This window comes from Temnothorax curvispinosus, unplaced genomic scaffold (genome assembly GCF_003070985.1).
Source record: "Temnothorax curvispinosus isolate PA1 unplaced genomic scaffold, ASM307098v1 QBEX01000525.1, whole genome shotgun sequence".
Classification (NCBI taxonomy): Eukaryota; Metazoa; Arthropoda; class Insecta; order Hymenoptera; family Formicidae; genus Temnothorax; species Temnothorax curvispinosus.
The window spans coordinates 2632741-2651039 of NW_020210305.1; the positions used below are offsets into that span (position 1 = coordinate 2632741).

At 44.5% G+C, this 18299-nt stretch overlaps 2 protein-coding genes across 18 annotated transcripts in view; one reads left to right on the top strand and one right to left on the bottom strand.

Moving 5' to 3' along the window:
- Nucleotides 1–18299, top strand: part of LOC112454741 (tyrosine-protein phosphatase Lar) — a 380273-nt gene that overhangs the window by 224483 nt on the left and 137491 nt on the right. The gene's annotated exons all lie outside the window — the stretch shown is intronic.
- The window catches only part of LOC112454858, a 251188-nt gene that overhangs the window by 105374 nt on the left and 127515 nt on the right, over nucleotides 1–18299 (bottom strand). The window contains exon 3 of one of the 2 annotated variants that reach the window (XR_003040797.1): nucleotides 12181–13620. The exons of the other annotated variant lie outside the window; for it this stretch is intronic. The gene's annotated coding sequence lies outside the window, so the exon portion shown is untranslated. Of the gene's footprint in view, nucleotides 1–12180; nucleotides 13621–18299 lie in introns of those variants that run through there. 2 annotated transcript variants of the gene reach the window in all.

Here is an 18299-nt window from a genome sequence, read left to right on the forward strand (position 1 = left end):
TTAAGTTTAATTGCGAATTTAGTTAATGAGCGGCGATACTGGATGCGCTTAAGTAACTGGAGAGGCGTCCGACGTCGAAACACACCATCTTGCTTCGGCATTGACCCTCCTCGTAACCTAATCCCCGGCTATATAGTTACATATTCTATATTTATCGCGATAAAGTGTCTTTAGTATTATTAATACCTGCCTGCGCGCGAGAGCATTGACGGGATAAGCTTCGGTAGTATGTAGTAAAGCGTGGGATCACGTGGAACTGCATTCCCCCATATCCGCCTTTTCCTTCACGTTAGCGCCCTTCTCCGCGAGCTAAAGTCAGAGCCATTATATCGTGGGATGGAGGCTGCCGTAAACCGATCTTACGATCGACCGTTAATCGTCCGGAGATCATCCTCTTGACCCTTTTTTAACGTCATGTCCATCGAGGATGCAGTAGTGCTCGTAATGCGGGCGTAAAAGATGCTGGCGTATTTTATGCTCGAATATTTTAGTATTTCAGAGTATGGATTACACAATGAAGACAAGACGTAAATTAAAATGTTTATACATTATGTAACAAGATAAATTTAATATTTGTTTTCATTTACTCTCAAAAATTTTTAATGAGTTTTTATTTATTGGACCGTTTGTCTTAATATCTTTAATAATTTTTAAAATATATTCTTTATTAATAAAAGTAAACATTTACGCTATATTATTTATATATTGTGTTATTTTCAATGTTTCTCTCAGTTTTTGAATATTTATATTTAATTCAGTTTTCAATTAAAATCGATTCTATTAGCTTCGAAAAGAAGATGTCTTTACAACTGAAATTATATCAGTAAAAAAGATAACTTTATTAATAATTTGACGAATTTTTGCTGCGAAAATTGCTTGGATCGTAAATAAATAAACTCTCGTTAATCCAGCTAAGCTGCCTAATTTCCAAGTTGAGATCGAAGGGTTTTGCAGAGATCGCACGTGCGTTTCTAAGCGAGGGCGAGGGCAGACGCGCTGCTTAACTTCGTACGTGCTTCTGTCATGCACCAAACTTCCATAGTTTGGCTTCCATGGGAAATATAACTTTGTAGCTTAAATAGGAACAAACCTCGCATATCCTAGGCGCGGTTTTGTTATCGCCCACGAATAAACTCACGGAATAAACTTCGTCGAACTTGATAATCGAGGAAGAGAGGGAAAAAGAGAGGGCGAATTCGGCCCGGCAGATTCTAATTACCGACTAGACGCGAGGTCGGGCATGCCCCTGCGCGATTCCTTGAGAAACTTCCCACAGTTATGGCTCGTATATTTGGCGATCCTCTTTCATCGATGCCGTTCTTCTTCGCGCGCGCAAACGGAGCTTTCTTTGTTTCCGAGATTTGTTCGTTCGCGAACAAACGAGCGGCCTACTTGCAGCTCGGCCAAAACGAAACATTATTGAATACTCGTTAAACGGTCATCAGCGTATATTTTTCCGTGGTTTGCTGGAACTTCCCTCGCGAAGTAATCACAGTCTCGTGACTCTCTCTGTCTCCCTTTCTTTCGGCGATGCCTTCCTCTTACAATCTTTCGGGACTACTTTTGCTCTTCGAGAGCGTATATTTCTTTGCAGGTGACAAACAAACGCAAACTCGCGCAGTCTCGCGCGAGAAACGCGCGAAGGCACGCCCTCTCTCATCGGCGTTCTCTCATCGTTCCCCGCGGAAGCTTTTTATTTTGCTTCCGGAGCGGTGGAGCTTTGTGCCTTCCTCTACAGTCTACACGGCAGGGTACGACCGTCCCGCCGGCATTGCGAAGCTTTACGATCTTTTAATGGACGTCGGATTTAACAGCGCCGCGCAAAAGCTTCGCGGCAATAAGGCGGCAACCGTAATCGCCGTGAAGAATCTCGGTCGCTGTTTTGCACTCGCGCGGTTCGGCCCCCTTTCGTGCGCCCATTGTGATAGTACCCCAAGCAACCTACCCACGCCCCGACGAAGCCTCGTCGGCCCGCCTCGCTTCGCCTCGTAACACATTCAGAAACGCGACGAGACCGGTAATCACCGTCTACCTCGATAAATCATGATTTTTTTTTCCCTTAACGATCACCGTCTCCCCAGCTCTTTATATTCCGTCCGAGCTTTGTTTAAATTTAGTCCTTCGACTTCGCCGCGCCGTAGCGACACGGTATCCCGTTGACGGAAAGAATCCCCCCCTGCGATTCCGTTTGAAAAATTAGATGGGGCCTCTCCGAGACGGTTATTGCTTATCGCGTATACAACGACTTCATCTCGTTAACTGATTTATAGTTATATCGCCGCGCGTCAAATATGGGAAGAGCCGCGAAGATTAACATCTTTATTAACGGCGCACAACTCGTTTCCCGTTTCCCTCCCCGAAATCTCATTGGAGTGCGCTCGAGGGGCTCGTTTCGGCCCGCACAATCATGCCGATCCGACAAATCGCGGTTTTATTTTAACGATCGACCGCAGCCCGCAACAGAGCGATCGGCGGTTTCGTCGTTATACGGTGCTGCGCCGTCATTGAACTGGGATTACGTCAATCTACGCTCACAAAGTTCGTCAAGGGGAGGCTCGTTCGCGCGCCGACGGCAGGATGGAGGCGAAAACGATCGCTTGTGCTAGTGGCAGCTCGTTCAAATTGGGAATTAAATTGCGACAACAAGGCGCGAAAAGCGATTTTTTTTCGTATTAAATCGCGCGGATTATTCGTCGGCCGAAAAACAAAACGCGCTTTAGTTTCCGTTAGTCACCAACGAGATTTTCTACGATAATCCTTACTATTCAATTCAGATATATTTATACATTATATTTTAATATCGTGTGAAATATTCCAGATTTATTCTCAGAACAACGTTAAATAATTTTATAATAATATGCCAATTAACGGCAACGTTATTTACCGAAGCCCTTTTCGGCCGTTCTAGTTTCAACAACTACACTAACGGCAACTTTTCATCAGCTAAAAGAATTATCGGATAAATCCGGCACACTTTCCATTTCACCAACGTGCTGCCAAACAGAGCGCTTTTTCGAATAAATTACCAAACTCGGTTTCTGAAATATCGCGTAAATAAACGCGTCGACCGAGAGCCCCGTTAGCACACATTCGTGTCACCCCGACATTTCACATCGATTATTATTATTATCCCACGCTGCAATATCATTTATTCAACGTTCCGTCCCGAAGTCAACTACATGCCGCGAGTCTTGTCCAACGATGACGAACTGCTTCCTCGTAATGAGCGTAGACGAAATCTTCTCGTGCCGGACGGCAAATGTAAAACAACCACTCGTTTCGTCAAGGTGCAATCTGTCTCTGTCACTATGCAATAACTTTCCCTGCTTGCTAGAGAGGGGCGTGACTTCCTCTCTTCCGCTTCGGGTTCTCGTAGAACCCGGTGGGCTTGCCATGCATCAGAGTTCTCGCGCGCAACATATTTTCATCAGGTCTGTTTCGATCGGACAAATTCAGTTCTTGGACACGTAACAACAACTATTAATTTCGAAATTATCCCGATTTTATTCGTTTTACGCTCTGATGGAAGGTATCGCAATACATTCCGCAGACATTCGAGCGTTCTCGCCTTTTACGTTCTCGGCGCCTAGCGATTCGATTGGATTCGAATCGATCCGCCGGTATTCGAGCGTGGTTAATCTATTACCGCGGTGTAAACATCGCGAGGATACACATAGATGTATTTGCAATTAAATTCGATCACGACTACGCTATCTCTCTGGAAGGCGGAGGCGCGGTCGATTAATGATCCGGAAAAACGATAGCACGTCTCGAATCCGCCCGAGGTACGGGGCCCTCTCGACTCTTTCCATCGTCCAATACACGGTTAGACGCCTACGCGCGCGCACAATTCACCTTCCGCCGGATTCGCGAGATGGAGGCGTTAGAATTAATTCGTGTCACGACAGCGGGGGGGGGGACGTGGTCTCCGAACCGCAGACACGAACGTGTAACTTAATTTCCAGGCCCCGTACTTCCATTTCTATTTGCATCGGGCAGAATACGATCGTTTCTAATTAATCTTTCGTTAATCTTTCGTGGAATCGAATCGTCTGCTTCTCTTTTCAGATTCGATTGCCCGTGTCTGACTATTACCGTCCTGTTCTACTTGCTGATAGTTTTTTCTCTCTGTTGGAATTTTAAAAGATATTAGTTTCAACGCGTAATTGATAGATTATAAAAAATTCGCAGTTTTTGTTAATAATAAAAAAAAGATCTAAAGTTGTAATTTAATTGATCTGAATAATTAATTTAAAGATGTAATGATACAAAAGTTTATTTTATAATTACAATGTTTTTATACATCATATATTAATGTTTTATATATATTATACATGTGAATTTTTACCGAAGTTAAAACGAGTTTCAAATTTCTTCTTTAATAATTCAGTTACACCTTAATTATTCGTCATATGTTGATAGCTGAAAATTAAGAATTGACTCTAGAGAATTAACTGAAGAATTTTTCATTAACATATTACACAACTCTTATCCGTAATCGAACATCTTGTCGACGAGAGCTCTTTCTTCATCTTGTCGGCTCTTTCTTTATCTTATCCGCGCAAAATCGTTATCCGGTCGATACTCTCTCCGCTCCTTCTTTTTGTCGGCGCTCGATGCTCACGTTCCGCGGTGCCGCGGAAATATATACGTGCCGGCAATACATGTGTGCGATAACTCGACGAACGGTGGACATTACCACGACGGGCGGTCTACGGCGGTGGCGGGGACACAAAATTACAGCCGGTTGCATTTACGTGACTTCCGTTGCACTCGCACACGAGCGCGCGCGCGCGCGCCCGCCGCACTGCTAAGGTATTTCCTACGACGATTATCGTTCGCCCCGAATTGATCGTAATACAAAGATAACCGTTAATAACTCAATTCCCGGTGCGAGGCGTGCTAATGGTACATCTGCCCGGTATCGCGCGGCATCGTACATATTAACCGAGAGCACCGAGCTCTTCTCTGGCGTTTATTTGGAGCGAATTAATTTTAAGATCCGGCAACACCTGAGCTCGCGATCAATCATGCATTTGATCAACGTTTTATTTAATATCATCCAACGAGCGTTATTAGTGAAACATTGAGTAATTTTTCAATATAATTGAATTATGAAAACCATTTTGCTGCATAATGTTATTATGTAACGTTTTAAACATATAAAGAAGCGTTGGTGGCAGCGCATTTTTTTCGCTTGAGTCTAAACTGTAATAAGATTTGTCGCATTTGTGATAAATTTTATGACAAATCCTGTCGATTGATTGCTCTTGATTGTGCTTTATCGAATTATAATGTCTACGCGGATGCCTATTCAAAGGGTGGAATGAAATGCTTGGATTTCGGATTGTTACCGCGGGGCAATTCTTTTCCTAAGCGTGGTGGTTAGAGGGGGAGACAAATATTCGTCGAAGGGACCGATGAAAGGGGACGAGAGCGAGAAAATCGTTTGCGCTCGCGCTACGCAAACACGCTCAGCGTCGAATTTGTCCGGGAGCTTTTTGGGACCGAGAACAGTGGCCAGGAGCATCGTATCTAAATCCGGACACGGACTTGTAAGGGATGCCCATTGGGCGGATGGCCCAGGGGCGACGTACATTCGTTGCAGTAACCAGGAAGAAGGGCGGTAGGCGGAGAGAGAGAGAGGAGGATGCGAGAGAGCATATGGTTAAACCGTAATAGGGGTGAGGGGTGATATATTTAAACCCGGCAAAGTTTGGTGCTTGGTTCTAACGCGGGGGTGCGCCGGGCGTGCCTCGCATAAGTTTACATTATCTTACCATCTGATAGCAACTATAGCGGCCCAGGCTCTCAGCGCACGGAGCGCGAGGCAGGAGGTCGACAGAAATTTGGCCCATGAGAAATCGCCTTGGAATTATCGATGGCGTACTTTTGCGTGATGAAAATAAAACGCCGTTGAGTTTGTTCAAGAGGTAGAACACTGTGCGATGACACGCGATATATAGCTCGATGAAGATTATTTTAAGTTGCAACGTTCTCGATTCAGAAAGATACGCTTAATGGGGACATGCAGACGTTCGATGTACGTCATACAGGGTTAAAATTGCGGACCAGATTGACTCATCCTGTCATTAAATATTTGTAACGCTTGAAAAAAAAACCGCGGCCACTTCTCGCGACAATACTAACGCTTATACGACCGCGTTTCTTTTCGCGAAAGTAACGTGCGTTTCTTGGAACGGGATCGTTACCCTCGCCGATGTAAAAGATATCGACCGTTGTGTGCTATTTCGATTACGTACACATATGCACACGTATGTGTATCACGCCAAGTATTACGCTATCTTTTCAATCTAATTACCATGCCGTGTATAATTTGATACAATAAAATACATCTCGTCTGGTGGTGTACTTTAGCGTTGCCTCGAGGACGATTTACTCCTTGCCGATGCAATTTTTTTTGTCTCTTTCCTTTATCTAGCCGCGGAAACATTGACTCCGGACATCGAGAACGAAATTTAAGAAGACTCAAGTCCCTCGCTCGAAACTAACCTCGCTAAACGCGAAGCGTGATTACTCGAAGAATCAACTCGAAAGTCCCTTCAGCCGAGAACTAAAGAAGTTGGTAAGCCAAACACTATTGCGATCCTTAGACTATGTTCCACCCCTCTTTCCCCCCCCCTCATTCTCCCTTTCTCTAGAACGCTTCATCTTCCTCCTCGAGAGCCTCCCTTTTCCCTTTTATTATAAAACAACCAATTAATCCAAACTCAGTAAGAGGATCAGCAGATAATGAATGCAATAAAAATATACGCGCCAATAACAATAGCGAACTTGAGCAAAATATGCTAAGAGGCTTAGCGAACCCTCGTCCGCTACGATTTCTCCGCCTTCCACCTCGCTCTCAATATCATTGTCTCTCGTCGGCTGACTCGAGATTTACGAGGAAGAGCGACTAAACGACATGATTGTTTGTATAATATAATCCTTCGATGGAGCTGTCTTCACAACTTTGAGCATCGTTGAACGTAAAATTAGCAGATTTATCGCTGCCGATACACAAAAGGACCGCGATCAATAACTTGCTTCTGCAAATGAACTTAAAGTTGTGGAGGGCCTATTATGTTCTCAACGAGCGAGTAAAATTGTGAATTCAACTAAATCATAAATATGCATATCGTGCGTTTATTTTCAATTAAATAGCAAGATGCAAATTGTGTTGAAGCCGTTACGTTCGGCGCGATGCGCGATAACGTTTCGCGTAATTCGCACAATGTTTTCGCGTTTACATACGTGTATCGTCGCTCCGTCATTAGTCGGAATCGATTTCGTAGCGACGAGCATTAATAAAACCGGCTAAACTGCCGTCGGACGACACGACGGCACGTAATGCTCGCGCGGCCGAATTACCTCGGGGAAAAGTATACTTTGCGAGCACGCCATTGCGTAATTATGTACTTTACCTCGTTAAGAATATTACTTCACCTCTAAACCCCTAATCGCGCTCAAACGAACGTCGTTGTTTACCGACGAATCCGGCGAATTTCTGTCAATAAAGATTGTCGGAAACAATCGTCGGAACTGTCCGTAAGTCTTTAAAATATCTCTGGAATATCGGTAATCTTTGAAAAGCAAGCGATTTTTTCGTAAAAATTGCATAAACTCAGCAATAATAAGGTATATTTCAAAATATTTCTTTTTAAGCAAATAAATTCTTTAACAGTGATAAATTTCTGCATAGCATTCAGCGCCTTACAACTTTGGTAGGTGACACCTTTAAATTTGAAAACCGACGGGAATAAGAAAAATACAAAATTTAGATAAAGATACTGTAAGAATATATCGTAAGCGAATGGATCGCAAACTCACATCCCTCCGTATACTGGACTCTCTCTGTAGCGCTCTCATTTATCAGCGAAAGATCATCGCTGCCAGGTTTATCTGGTATTTTTCGCACCGCGAAATGGACCAACGAAGACATTATGATGCTGGTTCCGAATTTACGAGAACAGTAGCGACGAATTACAGGGGAACATCGTTACTTTGCGCACGACTTCGCCGCAGGTGCACCCGCCCGCCGTACGATATATGCGACCCCTCTAAATCGTCGTGCACGACCTCTCGAGATATTACCGTGGCGCGGCGGGGGCTACAGGGACGAAGGGAGACCACCGAGGGTGTATGTATGTGTGGAAGGCAGGATAGGAGGAGAGGGGGCGGGCCGGCCAGTATAAATTGCATCGTGCGGTCGACGAAGCGCGGTCGAAATTGGGGAAATTAAGTTCGTCGTGTATAGGAGCAGTACCGGGGAGCTATACACCATTGTAGATAGTACACAAAGAGACCACCGCGTCATGTGGTAACCCCGCGTGGTCCATGTAACCCTGTCGATGTCGATGTCGAGGTCAGCGCGCGGAAAGAGATGAGCGCGAGCAATAGGAAGTGGGATATCACAGACCGGAGGGGAATCTTTCGGGCGGCGCGGCTCTCGTGTGTTCTCGCGATTAAATGTATATTTACGCTGCGGCGACACATGGTCTTCGAAATAAATTCTGAGCCCCCGATCTCTGTGAAAATAAGACGCGCCCGTCCGGACCATATTTTACTACCAAAGCGCGACGAAACGCGCCGCGCGCACTCGGCACCGTTTGGCGTTCAACGCGACAGAAAGATCGACGATAACGTTTAACCCTTTTTCGCGTGTGTTTGTACGAGGAGCGTAGAATCGGATCTTCTCCCCTTCATCGAATTCCGCAAAGATCTCTCCGTTGGCTATCGGCTAATCCAGGTCAGTACGCGATTCCAGGGTTTCCGAGCGAACGTGCGAGATCTCGTCCGTTCGATACTTCTGCTCTCAGAACCGTGAGCATTTTCGGAATTTGAGCAACGAACCCGAAAACCCTTTCGTCTCGACGAGACGTGTTCTCTTACTCGATACGCGGTCAGTTGCCGAAGGGAGTCTCATGTGGAAAATTTCGTCGATCGTCCGTACGCGTTTTCGGGACATCACTTCATTGCGAAGCGGATGAAGTGGTCGGTTCGACGACATCCTTTCGGAGGGTCGTCCCATTCTTTCGTCAAAACCAGTTACTCTTCTTCGTAAATTTTTTATTCGATAGGATCTCATTAGATCCACGTAACCAGAAGCTAGATGGAATATCCTGAAAACTTTTTAAGATTGCAATGAAACAGTAACAGCGTCTAAATTCTATTAAAGTTTTGCTGATAATAAAAGTTGAGTATTAAATTTGGAATTAATTTTAAATAACGTAGCTTCATTATCATCTAAATTTTTCAGGACTTTGGATGGGTCCGCTCGCGCGAACTTTTGTACTTCAAACCTACAATACACATATTTTTATATAAAGTCCTACAGTACTATTTGCGATATTGCCACTACCTATAGCGTTTCATCTTTCTTTTGTCATTTTTCATCCGTTTTTCATCCGTTTTCTGGCGCATGCGTTGCTTAATCATGACCCGATTTAGAAGAAAAGTTACGCCGGGTGCCAGAGCGAATCAACCAATGAATAGCGGTCTAACTACCGAGCTGTTAGCGGCACGCGTGCGAGCATGGAAACGCGTTATGAATCGTTTAATTCCATTTCATTCTCAGCCCGGAATCCCGCATCTCTGTTTTCGTCCCTCGCGCATTTTGCACTGCCTCCCTTCCTACGCTCCCTGTATCCCTTCCTTCCCAACCGCGCGACGCCATGCAGTCATTGAAAATTGGCTGCCGCAAACAACTCCGCACTTTGTTAACCGCATCGAAAACGGTTCCACTAAACCACCACGCATTCCTTTCCAAAAGCTATCAACGCAATGCTCAATATTTTTAAATTTATGATTGCTGATTCGTTTCTCATGCCAAACAGTTTAATTTAATAAAACACGTTTAGCGTGTTTTGTAATGCAAAACCAAATAATATTACGTAATAAATTCGACAATTTTAAAGAAAATTATTTATTATTATTTTCTTTAATTTAATATTATAATATGAATATTGTGAACGTAGATTACAAAGACTATAAAGGAAAGTTTTTTACAGCCTGTTTCTGGCCACTTTACAGTTAAGCTTGACGCAAACTTTGCGAGCTTGAATAGTGTAACTTAATATATAAAAATTCTGGAAAATGATTTGTTACATTAGAATATATCCTATGACGACTATACAGAACATAATTCGAAGAAAAGACGGATATGTAATTTTAGCAACGTCGTTGATCTCCATTTTCAACATTTCATCGCATCTTCCGTACGCAGCACTGCGTCTAAGCTAAGCAAACCCCTCGAAGAACGGGGACGACCCGACCCGAGGCGCGGAGAGAAAGAGAGTCGCTACGGCGCAAAATGAAGAATGACAATCGCGGAGGCGGGGCCGGTCGGAAGAATCAAGCATAATTTCTCGGTGATGGTGCGCGGCGTCGGCTTTTCAACCCTTATAATATCTTCAGCGTCCCAGTCACGACCCCTATCGCGTCCTCTCCGGCTCCCCTATCCGCGCGCGCGTTTCTCTCCATCTTTCGGTTTCGCTACCGGTACGTCCTCACTCCTGGGAATACATTTCCATGCATTTTCCTGGGCCACTCGTCGTCCCCCCCTCTCCCTCCCGTTTCTCTTCAGCCGAGCTTCCACCGTCTGCTTTCTACCCTATCCGACAACTTTCGTCGCCCTCGCCAATCCTCTCGCCGTCTCGCTCCCTTTCTCATCTTTTGTCTTTCTCCGTTTTTTCTGCCTTCTTTCTCGTGCTTTAATTACCAACTTTTCCCTGTTTTCCAGAAATTTGCGCTCAAGCGAGCAGCTTTTTCGCGCCGACAGTGGTGGTTTCTCCTCCGTCTGCTCATCTCCTTCCATCTATCGCCCCTTTCTCTTCTTCTTTCGCAATGTCGCTTCTTCTTTTTTTCTTTATCTAAAGCTCACATCTCTCTACTTGCCTACGATACATCTAGCAGTCCGTTTTCGGTACATGCAGTTTTCGTCTGCGAAGCACCCCTGCGAAACGCAAATATACACAGTCGCGCGCCGAGCAGAGGATCGGGAAATCTTGTAATGCTCCGCTTTTCATCCGTCGTCTCCCGCCCCTCTTCTGCTTGTTTATTCGTCTCTTCAATTCCCTACCCGCCTCTGACAGGCTTCGAAATGTGATTTGCCAGCGTCTATGGAGTGCAATGTATCCGCGCAAATACACAAGCGACGGAAACGCTCGAAGGAGACGCGTGCAGTCCGGCGTCGCGCTTAGTCAATATGGTATAGTCAAAATCGGAGATCCTTCCGGCCACAAAATCCGTGGAGCCGAGTTGATCCTGTTTCAGGAGAGAAAAGCATCCGAGCGTATTATTTGAGGAAGCCCTCGCGTGCATCACCTGCACATCTCACACGTGTGCAATTTCGAAGCTTCTGAGTTATATGCGCACGCTCGCGTACGTTCGGACATTCGCGAAAGGACCGGGCTATTTTCCGAGCGACGAAACTTTCCGCCGAAATACGCGCGATAATTTTGTTAAGTCCGCTCTCAGGAGAGCCACGGGAGCCGGTGGAACATCCCGGAGGAACCGCAACCGTACTTTCGGCGAAGCATAAATATAGGAAAGAGCGGCCGACTGGATAGGCGGGGTGGGGTGGTTAAAAGTTTTCTCCAGTTTAACGATCTGGCTCGTTTGAACCGGACCGGAAGTTGAGGCCGTTTCTCCGCCTCTCTTCTTCCTCTATTTCTTTCCCCAACCGTTTCCTCTCTCCGCTCCTTCGGACTTGTCTTCTAATGTGCATCCTTATTTGCGGCTGATAGTAATGAGTACGTAAGGGATGGTCAGCCTTCGCGATTCCCAACAAGACTCGCCGCTTCCGACGGCCTCTTTAACCGTCGACAGCCGGTGGAATACCAGCTATCGTTATCGCCCACCGATCCACCGAGCGATGTTATCGTTCGTAGGGTTGTATACCAACTTCGCGGGGCTTGTTATAGTGATTTCAACGCGATCCGCTGCGTGATACAAAGTAACAGCAGTGAGAATGAAATCGATCTGACGAAAGATATTCGGGCGACTCGTTGGGGCAATAATCACAAACGAAATGATTAATATATTACATATATATTATCCACGATGAAATCTAATCTAATAACTGATCTATAAATTATTGAACAAAGTATTACATATGATCCATATTTTCTTTTCCAATTTAGTATTTATTTCTATTTAATGAGAATTAACGAGCAAGTTCTTTAATTAATTAAACTTACACATATGTGCATCTCATGGATACGTGGATATACACAGCACACGCTCTACTTTATCTTAATTGGGAGAAACAAGATTTTTAAATACAAAGAACTCCGCACGATTCTTATAAGAAAAACGTTCAGGGACACGTAAATTACAACATATCACAAATTGAAACAAATTGACCGAAAACGTTTTTCTCATAAGAATCGTGCGGAGTCCTTTCTAAAGCACAGCAAGTACTATGCGTCACTTCGACCCTTTAATTATCTCGTTTCGCATCGCACGTATTTCTTTTCCGCTCGGAGAGTGGAGCTACTGAACCACACACGGAATACTCGCTGGAAACACGCGAGAACGTTCCTCGGCTACTTGGGGTAATTCCCAAAGAGATTATCGAAGACGCATCACCGCGAGTCCGCGTCCAGATACAAATTGGTCCCATGCAACCGTGACCGGTGGCGCGTCGGAACGCGCACACAACGCCGTTACCTCTAATACATGCACGTTTATGCGTGTGTCGGACGCGCATACAGAGCGGTGTACAGGTGCGATGTCTGTGCGCAACGAGGAAATTGCAGGCTCGCCGGTCCCTCAGGTGCTCTTCGTCATCATAAAGCCTACGGCACTGGCGTTGTACCTGTATTAAACCCATCCTGGAACACAGCCCTCCGACTCACCCTTCCCAATGTCCACTCCCTTGCCTTCCCCGCGCCACGCGCACGCTTGTCCACTGTATACCCTGTGTGTGTGTATGTCGCGATCCGAGGGAGGCTACCAACCGGTCCTGGAGACCGTAGCGCGTCTCCCCTAACAACTGCGGTCCGGTCACTGTGCATGGCTATTTAATAATCAGTATTTATGGCAAAAACTTGCCAGACGTCCGGCGTATGGGCCGTTGCCTCCCGAGCTTGTTCGCCAAAATCTACGACCTTGAATATTTTGGAAACGCAAACCGGTGAAAGCGGATTTAAATTTACTAATTTGAATTATCTTGAACACGCTGGATCTCTCGACGAAATTGAAGAGAATCGAGAGACCACTTTGTAGAAATTTGATATTTTCGGTATTTATAAAGAAAATTTCGTGCAGGATTAATTGATCCCATGAGCAAAGTAAATGTTTTTTTCTCTAGAAAAAGATTTGTTTTTATTTATTAGTCGTTTTAAAGCGTCGATTAGTTATCAATATTTGAATTCTATCTAATGTGAAGTATCATTAACGTTTACTGCTCAGCGCTTACGGCTCTCTTGGGTGTTTCCTCGAAAAATCTCAAAAATCTCGTGGCTCGTTTCCCACACGCTCGAATATAGTATTCGTTATCTCGGTCGTATGTTGGCGTGCACTCAATTTTTTCTTTCTCTTTTCTCACTCGACGTTCTCCGTGATTTTATGATTCCTTGGCATTTCGTTTATTAATCCACTTTACCGTCAGAATATCTGAAATCACAAAGTTATTTTTATTCAAAAGGCCTGTATACACTATAACACAAAGTAACTCTAAAAAATTGAGTAAAGTAGAAGTCGATTTTATGTTGAAACTTGAGACGGCAATTAGCTATAACGTATTTGACTGAAGCGCGTAATTATTTTCACAGGATTACGTGGAGAAGTCGCCAAAACACTTTGTAAAGAGATAAGCTCTGCTGGGTTCGTAAAGAAAATACCAGCTGATCCTCAACTGGGCGGTAGCTTACTTTGCACAAAAACAACACGCGAGACACCCCGGACTTTAAGAGTCATTGTCCCATGAGGTCGATGTAAATACAAAGTTGCCAGTTGCCACGGAGACCGCGAGATCTCCGCATCGCGTGGCGTGAATGAAATCGCACCGGTTAGAAATTATATAGGAAATGTAAATGTTCGAAATCGATCGTGACAATTGAAAACTTGACGCGAAGCAGCCGTCTAATACCATATCTCTATAAGATTGTTTTTCGCTAAAAGATTTACCAAAAGTGATAGCATTGAGAAATATTCCAAGTCTTTCTAAATAATACAAAACAAGTATAAAAGGAGTATCTTTTCTAAATATATGCCATAATATTTGTAAAAGAGCAGTTTTCACGCTGATTGTTGATCGAAAGACTACAATACTTTTGCGCGCAGAATGATTCACGTTATGGTAGCACTCGGATTTTGATATTCCCAGTTTGACGGTATAATGAGATCGTGATCCTTCGGGAACCATTCGAGCTCGCCGGATGCAAATCGGACTCACGCGTCGTGCGCTCACAAGCTCGCCGTTGTCCACATCAGAGGCAGCACCTAATAATAGACTCGAGGCCCGTCTCTCGGCCGTCTACCAATATAAACTTCTCGTTGCTGTCCGTTCGTTCAGACTGAATTACCCCGGTCCCGTCCCCGAGGAGTCTACGGTCCGGCGTCCAACAACAAAGTTTGCACCGGCAAGTAAAGCTTAATTAAAAGCTACGATGATGCTCAAGGGCCTCTCTCGGCCGGGTGGGACCGCCGATTCGTTTCGCCAGGGTATCGGGAAGAGAAGGGCTCGCTTCCCGTAATCGTTCCTCGTTTACCTTCAGCAGCTTCGGGAACTTCGTGGCCAGCACGCGAGCCGCTCACGAGGACGCATTTTGCTTGCTGACCTCCAAAAAGGGACGAAGTCTTGCAATATTTTCACGAAACGGTCCGAGTTATGGAGGGATGCTGTTTTATGGAAGGTATATCGCTAAGGGTGAATATTAGAATGAATGAGAATATCAAATTATCTTTAGCAGAAATTTACGAAAAGATCTGATCGTGAAAGCAATTAATGTAAATGTATGAAAGAGCTTTTAAGGTTCCGGGAAAGATAAGTTGATAGCAAGTTTCCGTTGAATTTCAAATGGAGATCTCATTTCGTTTATACTTTATCAAGATATCTAGTATTAGATTAACAAGCATTATATTTTTGTACTAGGATATTAATATTGTATTAGATTAATAAATATTTTTACTATTTAAGTATTTTTATATTTTCACTAAAGGGGAAAATTGATTTCTGGTTAATTAAAAATTTTCTTAAAAGAAAGTTGTAAATTGCTCGTCGGCTATCGTATTTCTAATGCAAGCAGTTGTAACTTTAGAAGACTATATCAGACATTCTCGCTAGAATTTCGCTGAAAAATGTAGACCGTAGTTTCTAGAAGCCATCTCACGATGTTTCCGTTAGTGCACTGGACAAAAGCTTTTTAGCATCATCTACCAACCATGCTTTTTCTTTCGCGCGCTCGATGGCGGCGCGCATGAAATGACGTTATTTTAATACATGGGACGCCATTTCGCCTACATTGTGCCGCGCATTATGCGAACGACTCGCAGTTGCAACCGCAGAGGACATTTTGCATTTGTAATTTATGGACTCCTCTGCTGTGTGACAAGCGCTTATCGCAGTCTTGAAATACCTAGAAGAGATGTTTCGCGAATTCATGACATTTAAATTTTTAAATTATTGTTTTTGTTTAAACGCATGCTCACCACAATGGACCTTTTATACCGTCCTGGTTTAAATTTTTGATAAATGCGATGGGATACGTCGTACCGCATGAAATTAAGCGCTTCAGTAGTACAAGTCAAATATTAGTCAAACGAACAGTCAAATAAACTTGAATTGTTTTTTTATTATTTTTTTTTTTTTTTAGAGAAGATTACTGAGTACAGTAATGTAAAATAATTGTGATGTGATTCCAAGAAGTATCTATCTTTTATAAAAAGTTATGACAAGTTTTCCTGACATTGTACTGCGAGAAAAAAAATTGACATTAAACTTAGTCGATGAATCCGTCAGACCAAAGAGACAGTGACAGTTCCATGACCGTCTACAATCCGATAAGAAATGAAATGAGTTGAGGTGAATTTCTGACGCTGATTTTATTTGACAAACGTCAGTTCTGATACAAACGCGCGCGCCACCGTGCGATTTTATCCGATCTTAAGTCGGAGGAGTGAATCTTTTTTGTCGACTCCGAGAGGTTTCCTTTGAAAAATGCGAGCCTCGCGTGGTCTGCGTGTTTTTCTGTTGGTCGCCTGCCTCGCGTCCAAACCGTAGAACTACCCTATAAGGGACTTATACTATTATACCCTGTGCCTCTCTCTCTTTCTCTTTCTCTTTCTTCTCCCTTTCTTTAGATTAGCGCAACTTGATGCGAATCTACCGTCAAACGACGACAAAACATCGCAGAAGTTCGAGGCCGGCTAGAACGGGAGGGAAGTCCGAGGCAAGTCGTAATTGTGGCACGCAAATTGTTAAGCTAATAATGTCGAGCATACACGGCTTTTTTATCGACGTAGACTTTTTGAGGAATGACACGAACCGCGGGAGTCTTATCGGGTTTTTTCTTCCCTCGCTCCACAACGATTTTCTCGTCGCGGTCGTCAAGTAAAGGCCGACCTTTACCAGCTTCAATTAGTTACATGAGGTAATTAGCATCTAATTAGCGCTCTGCAAATAATTTGCAAATAGTTTCATAGAACGCGCGATCAATTGGGCTAATTGACTCGTAGCATTTTGATTGACGTGGTTCTAAGCATTGTTTAAATGTTTGAATCGTATTGAATAATTTCTCACACAAATTACGTTATCCTGATACTGCAGCAACGGCGAGGAGATCCGTTTATAACACAAACGTCGAAACGTGCACTTTAGAGAGGAGAAGCTGTCTCTTGCCTCGAGAATTATTAAAAGTCAGATAGCACGTGATGTGATTAACGAGAGTACGTTACGGCATTACACACACACATATATGTATATATACGTTCGTTACAAGCTTGTTGCCAGCATCGATTCTCCGGCGCCAAAGGTAACTCGTTCGCTTTATGCGCTCATCCATTCGCCATTGCCTCCTGACGTTTGCAAAATATTTCGCTTTAGCTTTTATATGTACGATCAGCTTTAATAGTTTCTACATAAAGCGCATTTCGAGATCACATGCCCGGAATATAGGATTCATTTCGAGCCAGGCCGGCGAGAAACGAGCATCGTTCCTCTTTGTTGTCTCGTCGTTTTCCGGGGATAGGTGCCGTTTACTTTATTCTCTACCCTTTCCGACTCCCGCGCGCATCGTCCTTTTCGTCCTTTCCACCTCCACCTCCGCCCCTCCCCCTCCCTCCGCTTTTGCCATTCCCTTTCCGCCCCATCCACCGTCGCGTACAAAGAATCTTTGTAATCCTGTTCTTGTAGCCCCGGGGTGCAAAAACGTGGCGGCATCCGCTCCAGTCTTCCGTATCGTCTGCAGCCGCGTGCATCCGATGCACCCGCGGCACCATCGTCAGCTCGTGAATCAAATGCAGAGATCGCATCGCAAGGTAAATTGTTCGGAAAGCCAGGTCGCGTTTGAATTTCCGCCGGAAGGTTTATGACTATTTCTCCGTTGGGGGTCGTTGCTGGCGAATCGAGCGTATCGCGCCCTTTCTTAGGAGATAATATATATATAAACACAATCCTCGGCAGGGGCGTTTAATCGAATGTCTAATCGATTTGAGACATGGACTTCTTTTTCCCCTCCATTAGCAATTGTTCACTTGCGTGACTGTTGCTTTAGGCAGGTCTACCAGAACGATTTGAGGAAAGAAATTCAGGGGAGATATACTATTTTTTCTGAAGTTGACAAAAATATCTCGGCAAACTTATACGTCTGTACACCGTAAATTCTGTATATAATCGAGACTTTTTCTATTATGAAAACGCACGCGATTCTTATATACCGGTACCGCTTTTACTTTGCATCGAATTCCTCAATTCAATTCGTTTATTCTCCACTGCGCCACAAGCATCTTCGTCAAATTTCGACACCGGTGGGTCGAGGCAGCGCCGTCAAGGGGAGAGATAACGGGTGATGTGCGAGCGCAGGTTGGCCGTATACTGCGGGGGGTTTGCTATCGTTGGCGGAGTAGCACTTGACAGCGTATACCAATTATTGCGTCGGACGCGGCTCGTGGCCAGGGAAACCAATACGCCGGGACAAATTGTCAATTTATGCTTTCTCGTTATTACGCTGGCCTGATCATAGCGCGCTGGGGCTTCACCGGCGGCACGTGAACTCCGATGCACACGCATCGTCGCCGAGTGCATTGTGCAATCTATGAGAAGGAACGACCGCAGCGGTGTACGTTGTGTAACC